Here is an 18108-nt window from a genome sequence, read left to right as displayed (position 1 = left end):
TTCCTGTCAAGGGTCAGGATTTAGCCACGTCACCAAAGCTAAAGTCTACGGCTCAGATCAATGCTGGGTAATACATAAATAAAAAAGTTAAATTTCTTTTCATTCAACACAGCAACAGAACTTCTCCTCCTTTCACTCTCTTCGAAGCTCTGGTGAACGATGATCAGCGGCAAATCGAAGTCGGCGATAAACATCAACGGTCTGTCCCTCTCTCCTTCTGTCTTACTCCGAAGATTTCTGAATTTGGTAAGAGTTGAAGGTTGAAAATGGGAAAGGAGTTTGCAGTTTTTTTTGTTTGTTTGTTTTTCTTAGTGAATTTCTTGTGATGAGAATCTCAGTTTTTGTATTGCAACTGCCATTTTCATTGTTTAATAGGCAGCAAAAAAACTTTAAAAAAAAAAAAAAAAAAAAAACGTAGAGAAGAGAGTGAAACCAGGCAAACCAAGAATCATGAAATTTGTTTGTTTAGTGTAATGTTGGTACGTGTTCAACCACAATTGCACAATTCGCAAGGTTTCTCCGATTACGGTAACTCTTATAGACTTTCTGGACCTTAACCGCTGCAGCATCAAGCTCACTAACAGGTCTTGGTGAAAACAATATTGCTGGCTCAGGAAGCGAAATTGAGGGCACTGATTTATTAAATTCAAATTCCTTACGTCTTGAACTAAATTCTTGAATGAAAGTGTTGTTTTGAGCATTACTTTTATGGGTTCACAGTTCAAGTTTATAGAATTCTTATTACTTTTCTTAACAAACCCATTACAAAGCTTCTGAATCTGTTGCTCTGTTGAATGAAAAGAAATTCAATTTTTATTTTTATTTTTATTACCCAGCATTGATCCGAGCCGTAGACTTTGGCTTTGGTGACGTGGCCAAATTCTGACCCTTGATAGGAGGAATGGCTGGAGAATTTGGCTGGAGAGGATCCGGACTCAAATTTTTTTAGCAATAATACTAGGGTAAAATGACCAAAAGCGTGGAGTCCGCAATTTTATAGACTCCACACTCATGTGAAACATTTGATCATTTATTTGATAGAAAATTTGAGATCTATATCATTTTTCATAATATTATTTCTAATAAGTAACACAAAAAAAAAAAAATTGCAAAAAATAAATGTCAAGCCCAACTTGATCGATCAGGCAACAACTAATAAGTTTAGTTTCCAAAAAAAAAAAAAACATACGTAATTTTTTTAATAAATCATGTTCTAAAAAAAAATGACAATAAATCGAGTCCAAATGACGGCTTGATCTATAGGCCACAAGACAATATAATAATTCCTACTACTTTTAGAGGTTCATTTTGAGAGCAAGGAGATGAACAAAAACCCTGCCTGTAGCTGTTTAAAAATTTCTTGTATGAAGTTCTTAACAGTACTTAAACCGGAAAAGATAAAAGAAAAGGAAAGTGAAAAAACAAAATCGACAACACCCTTCTCAAATGGCCGCCATCTTTGCTTTGTTTTCTTTTCTTTGTTTTTCTTCTTCATATCTCCGTGACGTGCAAGGGGTTGCGGGGGAGGACTAGCAAAGAAGAAAAAGGCAGCTGAAGTAATCCTTCAACGGACTGAAGCATCTCAGACTAAGTTAGATAAGTCTCCTCTCCAAGATTTCTGTTCCATGATCTAACACAATCATGAAGTAGCTTTCTTGCGAGCAAACCGCTGCAAAGATTTTGGTAATTCACTTTCCTCACCGATCTTCTGCTTTTTATTTTTAGATGATTCTTCTTCCTCCATTTGTTGCTCCAAGAAAGGCTTTTTGGCTCTCTCGATTCCTTCCTGTCTCTTCTTTGCTTTCTTACTCGGCTTGTTCCTGCCTTTGGTTTTATTCTTTTGGGTAATGCTTTTGGCAGCTCCAATGGCCGCTTCCATCTTTGCTTCTCTCTCTTGTTTGCTTGGCTTCTCTCTCTTCCTCGTTGGTTTCACTGTACCAATCTTTGTGGGGTCCAGCAAAATTGTCTCTGGTGGGAGCTTGTCAAGAAGAGAGCGCACTTCTTTCTCTCTCTGCTGTTTAGATGTTTCAAACAGATTTGCCACCCAAGAATCGAAGTTGGGCTCTCTAGATCCAGGAATAAGAATCGATGACCAACCCATGGAGTGCCCTATGCCCAAAACATCTTCGTATGGTCGGAACAACACTTTATTTACTTGGTAACCTTTTGCCATGGAATGACCCATATAACGGCTATAATTTTGAGATCCAGAGAAATCTCCCAAAATCTGTACAAAAGAGCTGGTGGCAGTAGCAAGCAAACCTTTCTGACTGAAATCCAATGTCTTGGCATGGCCAGGTAAAGTTTGAAGAACCTCAAACTTCCTCAAATCCCAAAGCTTTATTTTCCTATCCATACCAGTCGTTGCCATGAGATGGCCGTTAGAGTGAAAGGCTAAAGCTGAAACAAGCCCGTGATTAGCCAGCATCTTGACAAGGGGAGTGGGACTTGTAGGCTTTCACATGGTTACTGTACCATTCGAATGGCCCAAAGCAACAACACTGTTGAAGGGATTCACTTGCATCACATCACAACAGCCTAGACGAGTCCGGTAATTACCTACCATCTCACCAATAGTAACATCTTGATAGTGGAGCTGCCCAAATTTGTTTATGGAAGCCAAGAGGAAATGGTTCTTCACAAATTGGAGTTTTAATACTGCACCATGCTCCTAAAGGACACAATGGTAAAGAACAAAAAAAGTTCAGGTCCACAATGTATTTTAAAAAATCTCAATTAGGTACAAAGCATTCAGGAAAAAAAAGAAATCAGAGGCAGCCCCATCGCCCCAATCAGATTGACGCTTAAATTTCTGTCATCTATATCATATTAACACAGGCATTCCACCTAGATTACGAGTATGGTTTGTCACTGAGGTACTTGAGGCCTGTATATGCACTAACATGGACAGGTAATACAAAGGAGCACTATATGAGCCCATCAATAACATGTTTTATTACCAGTGCAAAGATAGTAAAGTGGTCTGTGATAACCAATATATTGTATGGTAAGATTAGACCTCAACTTCCTACTAAAGCTTAGACTAAATGAACTATGTTAATTAAAGGTATCAAAGTAGGTACAAATTGCTTCTGATTTGGATAGCATTCAAGTTCAATAAAGAAAAGCAAACTGCTCTGAAGTATTAACAGCTTCTACCAAATATCTTACTCTGAACCATAACATAACTTTGACAGGTTATAGCGGTATCCTTACTATTTCATAGTGGAAAATGAGGGATAACAAAACCACTTCAGCGGCTTGACATCAACTTTCAAGGGTATAAATCCTATCTTTGCTTGCTCTAAACGGGAAATAACAAAAGCTCTAGGAACTTATAAGGATATTTAGAACCATGTCAGACACTAGAACAATATCACCGTCTCCAGAAAGTGGGAAGCAGCCAATGAAACCAATTCATTCATGCTTGTGGAACCACATAGACTTAGTATGAAGTCCACAACAATTATGAGATATCTAAGCATAGATTGATATTAAGATAAAACTTTTTTTAAAGACCTGCAATTGTATTTTAAAAGGAAGGTTTTCCCAATTATTATCTAGACAGACTATAATATATGTTCCTCTCGAAGGCATAATTCAGACAGCCATGAAATATGGAAAGAGAAACACAAGGTGAAAAATGCACTGCAGCTAGTTTCCAGCATGCCACAAGAATCATAAAAACCATAGCATAGTCAACAATGGCACATACAAGTAACTTCAGCCCAGAATACTGACCTTCAGACAATGAAGTTCCGTGCCTTGCCAGTTATAAATGTACAAGTACCTGTCACAGGACAACATTCTTTATGGCAAAGCACTATTGACCATGTAACATACATTACTGTTAGAGCAAAATAATCCTTGCAACAACTTGAGTAGATGTTTTTTATTAACATAGCTGGATTTGGCTTCTAAAATGAAAAAGAAAAGAAAAGAGAGAAACAGATAACCCTGGATGGCTTCCTTTAGAATGTGTTTAAAGGATGAAAAGTAGGGAGGAAAGGCAAGGGATATTACTTTATTTTACCATCATACAAATACATATCAACATAACAGGGTTATATAAGGGATTGGCTGATCAAAAAAGTCTTACAAGGGGTTAGAAGGTCCCTTCTTCACTTCCTTCTATTCCATCCACCTTAGGGCAAAAAGAAAACCATAGGCCAAGTATACTTCCCTTGTAGTTTTTTTTTCCCTTGCCATTTTCCTCATATGAATTACAAATAAAAGAGTTGAAAATTACATCAAATGCTACCACAAAGATGGATCAAGAAAAATAAATAAGCATTTTAAATTCCAACTAGTCTATATGGGGAGTCCGAGATTGACATATTCGTTAGTTCTTTGAATGGAAAATTATAAGCAATTTTGTTGAAGAAGAAGAGGAAGAAAGCAGATGTGTGGGTCGGGAAAGCATTAGACTGGAAGGGTTTCCGTTTTTTAATCCAAGAGTAACCTGTTTGAGATTTCAACATTAAAAAGGATTAGAATATAATCAGCAGTTTCATAATCCTCGGAAAATGTAACAATGATAACCTTTTTCTTTTGGATGATAGAACAATGATGACTTCTAGGTGTAAATTCTTTGTTTACATACAAAGTGACATCCAGCAAATTAGCAGCACAAATAATGAGAAATTCATGCATCTATAGCTTGTCATACAAACACCTGTAAATCTTCAAAGAGTCATTTCTACAAATGACATTTCTATAATCACATAACGTTTTTTGTCAAGAGATTGGGGCCTTACTTCTTTTGGGCAATAGCAAAGAACAGTTCATTGTGCAAGAAGGCCATATCACGCACTGTTTCCCAAACCTAGAAGAGCCAAGCATTAGAAACTCAAATTTGTATATATTGATACAGATAAGCACCTCAATGACTCAGAATCACAATCAATAGAATTGTATTAGATGCATTAAAAAAATAAAAAGCAATATTTATAGTATTATTAGAACTCTAAGATTCTATATCAGATCCAACCACTATGAAAAGATTTAGCTTAATTTTGAGGGCGGTGACATACTTGAAATTCTTTAATAAGGCCCATATTTTTCATGTCAATGATAGCCAAATGGCCCTTATGTCCTCCAAGTGCCATATACCGACCACTTGAGGTAAAATCCAAAGTGTATGGACCAAGATCTGTGCAAACAGATTATTGATGTTAGGTTTCTGTTATAAAATGAAAATTTAAAAAAAAAAAACATAAAAAAATTAGCAAATGTAATGTAAAAAGATAACAATTCTATATGTCCGGGATAGTTTATGGACAACCATAAGAGAGAGAGAACCAAAACTTTTGCTCATCAGAGACTGGCCTCACAAAAGATAATGGATCGCTATAGCTAGAAGGGAACGGTGAAACAGGATCCATATAGCCAACCCAAATGGTTTTGGGACAAGGCTTTCTTGAATTCAGTTATGTCTATTTCTTGAATCAACTAAATGCCAACATACACAGCCTTAGTATTCTATAAGGACACATGAAAGATTAATATGCAAAGGGTTTCTAACTAATAGGTTCATCAAAAAAATTTTGAATGATGCTTGAGAGAGTATTTTGAAACAATTAGACTGAAGCTGTCAACCTGGTAAGACAATATCATATTGATTCTTTGAACTTAAGATATCTACTTCACGAGCAATTGCCTCCTGTTTGATCCTCCATGTTTTCTCTATACCTTCAGCCTCTAAATAGCCCCCCTCACTTGGCATCAGCCACTACACAAAACAATCACACATCAATATATATTTGCACTACAAATATGGTACAATCTAACGTCTACTGAAACCCAATTTTTTTTTTCTTTGTGAGTTTGGGAATGATGATCAGAAAGACTGCAACACAATTGTATAAAATACCATCAGAGCTTAGTACCACACAACATGGTTTTTATAAAAAGAGTTACCAAATGAAACAAGAAAAAAAAGAGAAGAAAAAAACACAGCAGATGCCATTATGAGAATTAGATGAACGTGAACCTACAAATTATGTAAGACTTAAAAAGTAGAGAAAAGAACTTAATCAATTGGTTGAACATCAAACCACATAAAATTCACCTTCTCAGCCTTGGCAGCAGCCTTTGCAGATTTTCCATATAATTCTTCTCTAATAGCAAGCTGACCTTTCAATTTTTTATCTCGTAAACCCTACAAATGTATATGATTTTCAGGGCAATAGAAGAAGAAAGAAATATAAGTGCCTAAGAATCTCAAACACAAGTGTCATACCTCCAAACTAGCACCTTCACCTCTAAGGTACTTTTTTACTTTCATATTTATCTCGTCATTAATCTCCTGCAAACCAAAATTTGTTCATGCATTCTATAAATTTGGGCATTATCATGCTAAACAAAAGTAAACATGGAAAAAATTACTGAGAGGTACATAGAGATCTTGTGCTAGACTCTATTAGTCAATCAGAATGACTCATAAAATGTCCAAAGATAATCAACCCTAACACCTAAAAGTTAAAAGAAATAAAAACAAAAGGCAGAAATAACAAATCTGCTGGACATCTTACATGTACTTAAAAAGTGAAACCAAAGTGAAAGAAGAATAGGCTGCAAAAGTAGGTTAATATGAAGAACCCAATATCTATGAATATTTGTCCTGCAAAATTGGTTGTGGACTCACTCTTTGGAAGTACAAAAGATGATGAGTACAACAAAGATTACAATCAATTGATTTTTGTATAATCATTACAACAAGCATTTTTATAGCTGCAAGTAGATATTAAAACAATTACCTGTTCTATAGGAGGCATAATCTTGGTAAGAGTACTATCCTCTTCTTTCACTCCCATCTGTACTTGTTACAAGATGTTGAAGATATAAAATGCAAAAAGTTCAAATAGTTAATAATTGACATAATACCGACAATACTTACCCAAAGCAAAATGCAAAACATAAATCAATCAATAAATATGTAATGACCCAACAATGTTTGGAAGCCCCAGTAAGATAAATTGTATCTAACGCTCCGTTTGTTTGGGCAAAAATATTTTCTGGAAAATTTTTTTGTATTTTCTGATATTTGGTACAATAAAAAACGAAAGTTAATAGAAAACATTTTCCATGGTCAACAGAAAATAAGGTTATATAGGCAGAAAATATTTTCCATTTTACAAGGCGGAAAAAGTTTTCCGGACTAAAGCTTTACCAATATCACCACACCACCATCCACCTTCATTTCACCACCACCACCACCAAATATAGAAAAATATTTTCTTAAAAACATTTTCTGAAAAAGTGTTCTATAGAAAATGTTTTCCATTTGAGAATTTTTTCCACCCAAACAAACACCGCGTAAAGGAGTAAGACATTTTAATTTTTAAGGCAAATTCATTCCTAATAACATAAACAATGAGAGTAATATCCTTAAAATTTAATTCCAAATCAAGAAAATGTGCCTACTACATCAGTTTTGCACACCAGCATAAGGAACAATTACTTGTACGACAATCCTCCAATTCTATAATGAAACACACAATTGAAGTGAAAATAATTTTTATTTTTTAGTATTTTATTTTATGAAATTAATCTATAATTCAAAACAGCATCGCTTTTGTTTTCTAGGCTTTAGAATGGTGTATCAACGATTGTGCCCTATCTCTCTCTCTCTCTCCGACTATCGTGGCCTCTCTGTCTTTGTGCTCCTTCTCTCTCCTCCTTCAACATCTCAGTGCCACCACCGCTGCACTAATCACCTCCGGAACACTGTCGCAACGCCGTTTCCTCCATCTCGGTATCTCTCTCTCTCCAACTCTCGCGGCCTCTCTATCTCCTCGCTCTTTCTTTCTCCTCCTTCAACATCTCAGCGCCACCGCCGCCGCACTAATCACCTTCGGAACAATGTCGCAACGCCTTTTCCTCCATCTCGGTAAGTCCACACCATGTCTCTCTCTCTCTCTCTCTCTCTCTCTCTCTCTCTCTCTCTCTCTCTCTTTCTCTATGTCACAAGCACACACACTGTATGGCACACACATATCTAATTAAACAGAAAAACTTGAAGTTGTTGATTGCAAAACTTCAAATTAAGATTTAACTTTGCAAGCTTTTGATAATAGATAGTTGTGTGCTTCATTATAGAATTGGAAGATTGTCGTACAAGTAGTTGTTCCTTATGCTGGTGTGCAAAACTGATGTAGTAGGCACATTTTCTTGATTTGGAATTAAATTTTAAGGATATTACTCTCATTGTTTATTTTATTAGGAATGAATTTTCCTTAAAAATTAAAATATCTTACTCGGTGTTTGTTTGGGCAGAAAAAATTCTCAAATGGAAAACATTTTCTATGGAACACTTTTTCAGAAAATGTTTTCAAGAAAATATTTTTCTATATTTGGTGGTGGTGGCGATGAAACGAAGGTGGATGGTGGTGTGGTGATATTGGTAAGGCTTTAGTCCGGAAAACGTTTTCCGCCTTGTAAAATGGAAAATATTTTTTGCCTATATAATCTTATTTTCTGTTGACCATGGAAAATGTTTTCTGTTAACTTTCGTTTTTATTGTACCAAATATCAGAAAATATAAAAAATATTTTCCAGAAAATATTTTCGCCCAAACAAACGGAGCATTAGATACAATTTATCTTACTGGGGCTTCCAAACATTGTTGGGTCATAACATATTGTGTGAGTGATTTTTTGACCACACTGCCAACTTAGTGTTCAGCTGGAGAACACTAGCAGAATAAATGACACCTGGCTAACCTACAACAGAAAGAGAAGATTCCGGCGATGGTTTGTCCACCCGGGGGCACTCCGACGATCAAGTCAGTATATCTCTCAAAGATAATCAATAGTGCTAAATTCATTGTTCAGAATATAAATTGCGTACCTTAGACCCATCGGGGGTGCCTTTCTTTTATAGTTAACTCAATCCTTGTCCCAACAGAAGCCTGACTTCTATGGACTCCTATTCAGTGCTTACTTTGAACTCCTCAAGAGATAAGGATAGATTCCCTAAGAACATTATCCTTATCCATCTTGAAGTCTTTCCTCATTCTAGGACTCTTGTCCCCTATCCGCTTATCTCGGATTCCGATATCTTCGGAGATAGCCTCAGCCACGCCGAGATCATCTCGGCGTTACGACCAGGACACGTGGCACCTCGGTTGATACATCGGTGTTACCTTGCCACGTGTTGGTACTCAAAAATATATCCCCACAACTACCCCCTAGGTTCTATTACCTCGGCATTCTGAGGTGATGAAACCTATATCGGTACCTCCTTCCAGTACTTCGGCTTAAATCATTTTAGCCGAGATCATTGTTTAAGGCCGACATGTCTCCCTTAAAGAACAAGCATTCCAGTGAATTCCTTCACTTGTATGAGCTGTCATGCATCACTATTCAATCGCTTCATTCACGCGTCTTATCCTCATTGGATCGTGTCTGTGACGTGCCTGTAAGCCGTCTTGCGCCTGCGTGCGCCGTCTGACGCATTCGCTGCTCTAGGGGCATTAACTTCCCTTTTTTGTCGTCGTTTCAAGTTTTAACAAAAAACTTTTCCCTCTTCTTTCATTTCTTCACTTTTCATTCGATACTCTTGCTTTTTCTCTCTCTTACTTTTTTCTCTTGAATCCGTCATTGTTCCAGACTTCAAGCTCTGCAACTGCCTTCATTCCTCCCTCTTTGGTGAAGTTTTCGCCGTTCTGTTACTTCTATAACCGTCGCCTGACTTTGGCGATCTTCATACTGTAGACGTCCCCCGAACGCCCCGGGGAGGAACGAGTCCCCCCCGTTCCGTTCGATATTGGGCCCACTACAATTCGGACTCTCAAATTGTCACGGTTCTAAATCTGAACCAAAGAGTCCAAATCTGGCAAATCGTTTTGAGAAAACAGATTTTTGAAAGAAGTGCCAAACTGGACTGCTTTGCCAGATACAGAGTCGCCACCTAAATATTTTATTTTGGGGAAATTTAGGAAACCCTGACTCGTTTACCTAAGGCCACGTGTCCGTCATCACCAAAGTTGCCTCGGCTCGGGAACTTGGGTACGATTGGGGAAGGTCACTTCGTGAGCACCCCCGCTCGCCCGATCAAAGATCGGCCTCTACTAACCATGATATCTATTTTTGAAAACATTACGTGTTCTTATTCCGGTTATTAGCCTAGATTTACTATGCGATGCGCACAACATACAAGTATAGACTGGATCACCTGAATTGGAACAAAATATTTCATGTTTGTTTGTTTGAAAATGGTTTGAGGGTGCTACCCGCAAGTAGGCTAAGACGTGGATTTGCCACCCTCGGGTGAGCTTAGAAAACATGATTTTGCCACTATCTAGTGGGCTTAAAACTCACAATTAATGAATTGTTCCAATTCAAATAACCCAACCTTCACCCACAAGCATTCAGGCAGTTATATCACATAAGCACATAGTCTCATGGTAAGCATGCTATTCATGGCAGTCACTCACACGCATGCAAGGATGCTAAAGCATAAAACTTACCGAGTACTCCAAGCCAAAACAGAAGCTAATTAGAAATCCATGCATGATCCTAAATATGCTGAAATGCCTAATGCAACACATGCAAGAGTGCAACTATAGCAGGCTCGGCTATTCTAAACATGGCATATGAAATGCTACAGCTAACATGTATTCAACTTGGAATTGAAAATACAATGCAGTCAGTATGATGCGCCGAGCCCGGTGCATGCAAAACAGATGAATGAATGCAAACATGCTATCATACTGTATGCTAATGAAAACATGCCCTAATCTAACCATCATAAGCGGGTAAATAAAATGGAGAAAGACGTGGGGTTGGAAGACATGCATCACACACACGCACACTTATTACAACATTGCCCTCGCGCAGAGGGTCCGAATAAATAATATACAGTCCCGAATAATTACAGCCCAAATAATTACAAAAATCCTAATTAATTACCAAATTAACTAAGAAAACAATAAACTGGCATGCAAGCCAGGGACTGCCTTGACTCTTCTTCAGATGATGGATGATGCATGTCCGGGTCGCCTTTGCACGGAAATCCACTGTGACGCCCCAATTAGTCTCTGTTTTGCACTGTTTTTTGAAAAGCGTGCCAAACCCCGAAAGACTGCTGATTCTTGATTTGCTGCAACAGAGAGCAGGAAAGGGGCATGGCAATGTATTTTCACACATGTATGCGTGATTACTCTTCAAGGAGTGTAGTCCTCGATCCTCGTGCCACCAATCACGCATATCGATGCATGATGGCCGAGGAGTCGATTTGCATGACTCAATATGGAATGAATGCACACATAAACACAACAAAACCTAAACTCCATCATGGATAATCCGGAGTGTCGGTGACTGGGAATTGAGACACGTTCCGTCACTCGAAGTATGAAACGTCTCTTGTTTCCCGTGCTCAGGCTAACTCCTATCCCAAGCACAATGCAATATGCATGACATGCATGAATGCAACTAATATACAACCTAGCATACACAATGCTATGAAATGAAATGGCATACACAATGCACGAGATAACATGGCATACACAATGCGCTAACATACAACCTAGCATACACAATGCTATGAAATGAAATGGCATACACAATGCAATATGGGCTTACACCAACATGAGTGGACCTCAGCCACACTCACATAAGAGGCCATGAGATGAAAATGAGACAACTCGGAATGCGTGCACACATGCACGCAAACCGAGGACCGAACCTAAGGCATGAATGCCACTCTAACAAGACATGGCAAGGCATGGAATATGACATACTAGCATGCAAATTTCAGCACTAAAATATGACCCAAAACAGCCCCGAATCATGGAAACATGGCACCCGATGCATGGAATGAACCCGAAACACGAAACTAGGCATATGCATTGGCCTATAGCTATACAAAACATGCATTATTTGATCATGAAATGTGAAGAAAGATTCAAGGCAGCCCCAAAAAAAGTATATTTACAGTATTAATCAAGGCCAAACAATGAACAAAAATAGGGCTATACTAGCATGCAAAAATGGCCCCGAAAAGAGGTCCAGTGAAGGACCTTCTGTAGAGATGTCCTTCTGCTGTCAGACTGAATCTTGCCGACTTCAATCTGATCTTGTGTGCCTCCTTGCGGTCATCTGGCAGCTTTCCTTCTTTTAGGAATACAACAATTGCGTCCATCCAGCTTGGTCCCATGTCTATGCACATTGTTTCACGCTCTGTGGTTACTGGTTCAATGCTCGGGCCCGACAAGTAGTCAATCATTATTGTCCTTGCTTTTCCAGGTTGTACTGCACTAGCTAGGTTGGCCAATGCATCGGCGTGGCTGTTATCATCTTGGTTTACCTGGAGTAGTCGGCAATTCTGGAATAAGGCCGCCAACCTGATGACCTCCTTTGCATATGCCGACATTCTTTCATCTCAGGCTGCATATTCTCCTGTTGCCTGATTGACTATCAGTTGTGAATCACAAAAAACTATTACCTCATCTGCTTGTACTGCTGCTGCCAGCTTTAGTCCTGCAATGAGTGCTTCGTATTCTACTTCATTGTTTGAAGCCTTGAACCCCAAATAAATTGATTGTTCTAGTACCTGCCCATCTGAGGATATCAATGCTACTCCTGCCCCCGCTCCTTGTCGGTTTGAACTCCCATCAACAAACAGTCAAAAAGAGTCGCCGATGTAAATGCTGCAGGGTCTGAGTTTGTTCTCTTTCCTTTGTTCTTTTGTCTTTGACTAGGCTTCTCCTTGCTTGTTTGGACATTGTTTATCTTGGCTCAACGGAGCCCGATGTTTGATGGATTCTGGCATGAACTCGGCCACGAAGTCGGCCAAAACCTAGCCTTTGATTGTTGTTCTGGGCCTGTACTCCAGATCATACCGGCCTAGGGCGACTGCCCATCTGGCTATTCTTCCTGCTAAGTCTCCTTGCTGCAATAGGGACTTCAATGGATGTTCTGTCAATACCACAATTTTATGGGCCGGGAAGTAATGGTTCAACTTCTTTGAAGCTATTACTAAAGCCAGTGCCAATTTCGCTAAGGGTAGATACCTCGTTTCTGTGTCGGCTGGGGTTTTGCTTACATAGTAAACTGCCCTTTGCTCCCCTTTTTCTTCTTGGATTAGTACTGCACTTATCGCATGTTCTGAAATTGCCAAGTACAGGAACAACTCCTCCCCGGGTTCTGGATTCGAAAGAACTGGAGCTGTGGTCAGGTACTTCTTCAGATCGGCTAATGCTTCTTCACACTCTTCCGTCCAAAGAAAGGCTGTGGCTTTCTTCACTAAGTTGAAGAAAGGTTTGCACTTGTCTGAGCTTCTGCTTATGAATCTGTTCAGGGCTGCGGCCTTTCCAGTTAGCATCTGCACCTGTTTTGCCGACGTCGGCTCTTTAACTCTAGGATGGCCTTGATCTGATTTGGGCTGGCCTCAATGCCCCTTCTGGTCACCAGGTATCCTAAAAACTTACCAGATCTAACTCCAAATGCACACTTCGATGAATTGAGTCAGAGCCGATATGTTTTAAGGATTTCAAAGACTGCTTTTAGATCGGCGAGATGACCCTCAGGCTCCTTGGTCTTAACGACCATGTCGTCGATGTAGACTTCTACTGTTTGGCCAATCAGGTGTTTGAACATTTTGGTTACCAACCTTTGGTAAGTTGCTCCTGCGTTTTCCAACCCGAAAAACATTACTCTGTAACAGTACAAGCCTTTTAGGGTGATGAACGCAGTCTTCTCTTCATCTGGGGGGTACATGGCTATCTGATGGTACCCCCTGTAGGCATCTAGGAAGCTCATTCTTCCATGCCCTGAAGTGGCATCTACTAGCTGGTCAATCACCTCTGACTTCCTCTATCCCATGCTCTGTTGGGAATCACGATAATTGATGCAATGTTGAGGGAACTACCCCCATCACATGCAACCATGGCCTTCCCAAGATGATGTTGTAAGGGGAGGGTGTGTCGATGATGGTGAATTCTGTCTTGATCTTCCTGGTGCCAGTCTACATCTCCAAGCTTACTACTCCAAGTGGCCATGTCAGCGTTCCATTGAACCTAACCATTGGGCCATTGGATTGTTCCATATCATCTGGGTGAAGGCCGAGCTCCTTGTAACATTGGATGTACATGATGCCACAAGAGCTGCCTTGGTCAATCAGGATGCGTTTCACTTGGCACTCCCCAACCTGGAGGGATACTACCAAGGCATCATTATGCGGATGCTGGACCATCTCTAGGTCGGCTTCAGTAAAGGTTATCATTGGTCCCTGGCACTCTTCTGCTCGATGTCTTTTCTCCCTGACTTGGTAGACATGTTGTAGGTGTTTTACCTTCTGGGTCTCTCCTCGGATTTCGTTTTCGTTGACCTTCGAGTGGATTACGTTGACTACCCGAGGTCCTCCTGCCTGCGGCTGCTGTGCTGGGGGAGGTGGGGCTGCTGGTGCCTGAGGCAATCTTACCCGTTCTTCCGTTGTCCTGGTCTCATCGACAAGGTCTCTCAAATGTCTTTGTCTCACCAGGTCTTCCAAGTGTGTTTTCAGGGCTCTACAACCCTAAGTTGTATGCCCATCTTCATTGTGGTAGGCACAATGCCTGCTAATGTTTCTTCCCATGAACTCTCCTGGAGTCCTCTCTGGCGTTCTGAAATAGGGCTGGTTCCGAATTTGATCCAGGACTTTGTGAATTGGGATTCGGAACACAGTTGTCACTGCCTGCACAGCCCTCAGTTTTGCCTCTTGTTTGAAGGATCCGTTGTTGCCTCGGCCTCGCTTCGGCGAGCCGTTTCCTTTCTCTTGCTTTGTTTCCTTGGTCCCCGATATGTCTTCTTCGGCTCTGGCATACTTCTCGATTCTCGTCATAAGCTCTTTCATGCTTTTTGGCAATGTCTTTGCCAAAGACTTCCGTAATGAACAGTTGTCTTTTAGGCCGTTCTTGAAAGACACGACCGCCACTTCTTGATTACACTTGGGTATTCGGTTGAACACCTCATTGTATCTTTTTGCATAGGCCCTAAGGCCTTCATCCTTGCTGATCTTCAGAGCCATCAATGCGTCCACCCTTAATAGCTGCAGCTTGTTTGTCACGAACCTGGCCACGAACATCTCGGCCAGGCCTTCCCAAGTCTTCACGCTTCCCTTTGGTAGTTTGTGGAACCAATCTGATGCAATCTCTCCGAAGGATGAGGGGAACACTTTGCAGAGTAACGGCTCGTTCCCACTATACAATGCCATTGAGTTCAAGTATAATCCAACGTGGAAGTTGGGGTCTGACTTACCATCGTATATTTAGAACCTCGGTATACTGAATCTCTTTGGTGCCTCGAATTTGTCTAATTTCACCGAGAATGGTGTTCTCGGCTTAACAGGTGAAGTTACCTCGGCATCGGCGTTCTGTTGCTTCCTCTTGAGGTAATCTCTCAAGTCTTCTTTGCTCCGCCCAGGAGCTCGGTTATCTTTCAACTTTAGTCTTTTTGGTATACTACTCTCGGCCTCATGGTGAGCCCTTTTCGATCTTTCTCCATGAGTTGTGTCGAAGCATAGTGCCTGCCCTTGAACATGCCGATGTTCTTTGGGGTCGGCCTTCTTGATGCGTTGTGTCCTTTGTGACTCTTCCTTCCTTGACTCCCCTCTTCTAACCTCCCTTGAAGGCTGGTGAGAGTGTCTTTCACTCCTGGTGTGCTGGAGGGCTTCTGGGATTGCTTTCTGCCCTCTCTTCTGGGTATTGGCCGCTGGAATCGGCGTGTCCTGCAGCGGGTATGGTGGCTGCATGACATTATTTTGCATCACAAAATTGACGACCGATTGCAGGTCTGCCAATTTGTTTGCCATCTCTTTTACCTCTTTGTCCCTTCGTAGGCACCTGTCCTTCCATACCTGGAGGTCGCCTTCGTTGTAGTACCCACTTCGATCAGGTTTCTTTGGTACGTCGCCAGTCTGACCGACGTCTTTTACTCCGTGAGTTTGCTCATGAGTTTCTGCGTTGGACCTGTCTCCTTCGACATCAAGGTCAATAGGTCTCCCACTCCCAGCAGGAGTGTCGTCCCCAATCTTTTCCTTCTGTCTGTTACTGGTCATCTATTCTACTTTCTTTTCCACAGACGGTGCCAAATTGTGTAAGTGATTTTCTGACCACACTGCCAACTTCGTGTTCAGTTGGAGAACACTGGCAGAATAGATGACACCTGGCTAACCTGCAACAGAAAGAGAAGATTCCGGCGGTGGTTTGTCCACCCGGGGGCACTCCGACAATCAAGTCAGTATATCTCTCAAAGATAATCAATAGTGCTAAATTCACTGTTCAGAATATAAATTGCGTACCTTAGACCTTTCGGGGGTGCCTTTCTTTTATAGTTAACTCAATCCTTGTCCCAACAGAAGCCTGACTTCTATGGACTCCTATTCAGTGCTTACTTTGAACTCCTTAAGAGATAAGGATAGATTCCCTGAGAACATTATCCTTATCCATCTTGAAGTCTTTTCTCATTCTAGGACTCTTGTCCCCTATCCGCTTATCTCGGATTCCTATATCTTCGGAGATAACCTCGGCCACGCCGATTACGACCAGGACACGTGGCACCCCGGTTGATACATCGGTGTTACCTTGCCACGTGTTGGTACTCAAAAATATATCCCCACACATAGTTATTGATTGATTAATGTTTTGCATTTTGCTTTGGGTAAGTATTGTCGGTATTATGTCAATTATTAACTATTTGAACTTTTTGCATTTTATATCTTCAACATCTTGTAACAAGTTCAGATGGGAGTGAAAGAAGAGGATAGTGCTCTTACCAAGATTATGCCTCCTCTTCTTTCACTCCCATCTGAACTTGTTACAAGATGTTGAAGATATAAAATGCAAAAAGTTCAAATAGATTAATTTTGAATTATAGATTAATTCAAAACAGCGTCGTTTTTGTTTTCTAGGCTTTGGAATGGTGTAACAGCGATTGTGTCCTATCTCTCTCTCTCCAACTCTTGCGGCCTCTCTGTCTCCTCGCTCCTTCTCTCTCCTCCTTCAACATCTCAGCCCCACCGCCGCCGCACTATTCACCTCCGGAACACTGTCACAACACCGTTTCCTCCATCTCAGTATCTCTCTCTCTCTCTCCAACTCTCGCGGCCTCTCTGTCTCCTCGCTCCTTTTCTCTCCTTATTCAACATCTCAGCGCCACCACCGCCGAAAATGTGCCTACTACATCAGTTTTTCACACCAGCATAAGGAACAACTATTTGTACGACAATCCTTCAATTTTATAATGAAACACACAACTATCTATTATCAAAAGCTTGCAAAGTTAAATCTTAATTTGGAGTTTTGCAATCAACAACCTCAAGTTTTTCTATTTGATTAGATATGTGTGTGCCATACAGTATGTGTGCTTGTGACATAGAGAGAGAGAGAGAGACATGGTGTGGACTTACCGAGATGGAGGAAACGATATTGCGACAGTGTTCCGGAGGTGATTAGTGCGGCGGCGGTGGCGCTGAGATGTTGAAGGTAGAGAGAGAATGAGCGAAGAGACAGAGAGGCCACAAGAGTTGGAGAGAGAGAGAGAGAGAGAGAGAGAGAGAGAGGGCACAATCGCTGATACACCATTCCAAAGCTTAGAAAACAAAAACGATGTTGTTTTGAATTATAGATTAATTTGATAAAATAAAATACTGAAAAGTAAAAGGGTGATGAGTGAGACCCCCTCCAATCACCACCTCCACCACCCCCACACACGTGGCGGGTGGTGATTGGAGGAGAAGGAAAAAAAAAAAATGGCCAATCTGGTGAAGAGGGGGTCAAGGGGGTGGGAAAAAAAGGGGGTCCAAGTCATTATTGAAAATAAAAATGTAAACCCTGCAAATGTATATGATTTTCAGGGCAATAGAAGAAGAAAGAAATACAAGTGCCTAAGAATCTCAAACACAAGTGTCATACCTCCAAATTAGCATCTCAAACACAAGTGTCATACCTCCAAATTAGCACCTTCACCTCTAAGGTACTTTTTTACTTTCATATTTATCTCGTCATTAATCTCCTACAAACCAAAATTTGTTCATGCATTCTATAAATTTGGGCATTATCATGCTAAACAAACGTAAACATAGAAAAAATTACTGAGAGGTACATAGAGATCTTTTGCTATACTCTAT

General features: G+C 40.5%; 1 pseudogene across 1 annotated transcript; it reads right to left on the bottom strand.

Moving 5' to 3' along the window:
* Nucleotides 1–1305: 1305 nt before the first annotated feature.
* On the bottom strand, nt 1306–18003 carry LOC114307707 (putative U3 small nucleolar RNA-associated protein 7; annotated as a pseudogene). The gene is made up of 7 exons (XR_014348239.1): nt 17928–18003; nt 6071–6160; nt 5599–5731; nt 5034–5152; nt 4758–4825; nt 3742–3790; nt 1306–2671 (listed from the first exon to the last, which is right to left on the bottom strand). The product of XR_014348239.1 is annotated as a putative U3 small nucleolar RNA-associated protein 7 (transcript).
* Nucleotides 18004–18108: the final 105 nt, after the last annotated feature.

The sequence above is a fragment of the Camellia sinensis genome, chromosome 13, assembly GCF_055761805.1.
Source record: "Camellia sinensis isolate YWXY chromosome 13, ASM5576180v1, whole genome shotgun sequence".
NCBI lineage: Eukaryota > Viridiplantae > Streptophyta > Magnoliopsida > Ericales > Theaceae > Camellia > Camellia sinensis.
The sequence above is the reverse complement of the archived record's forward strand: the minus strand, read 5'-3'. Positions and strand labels throughout refer to the sequence as shown.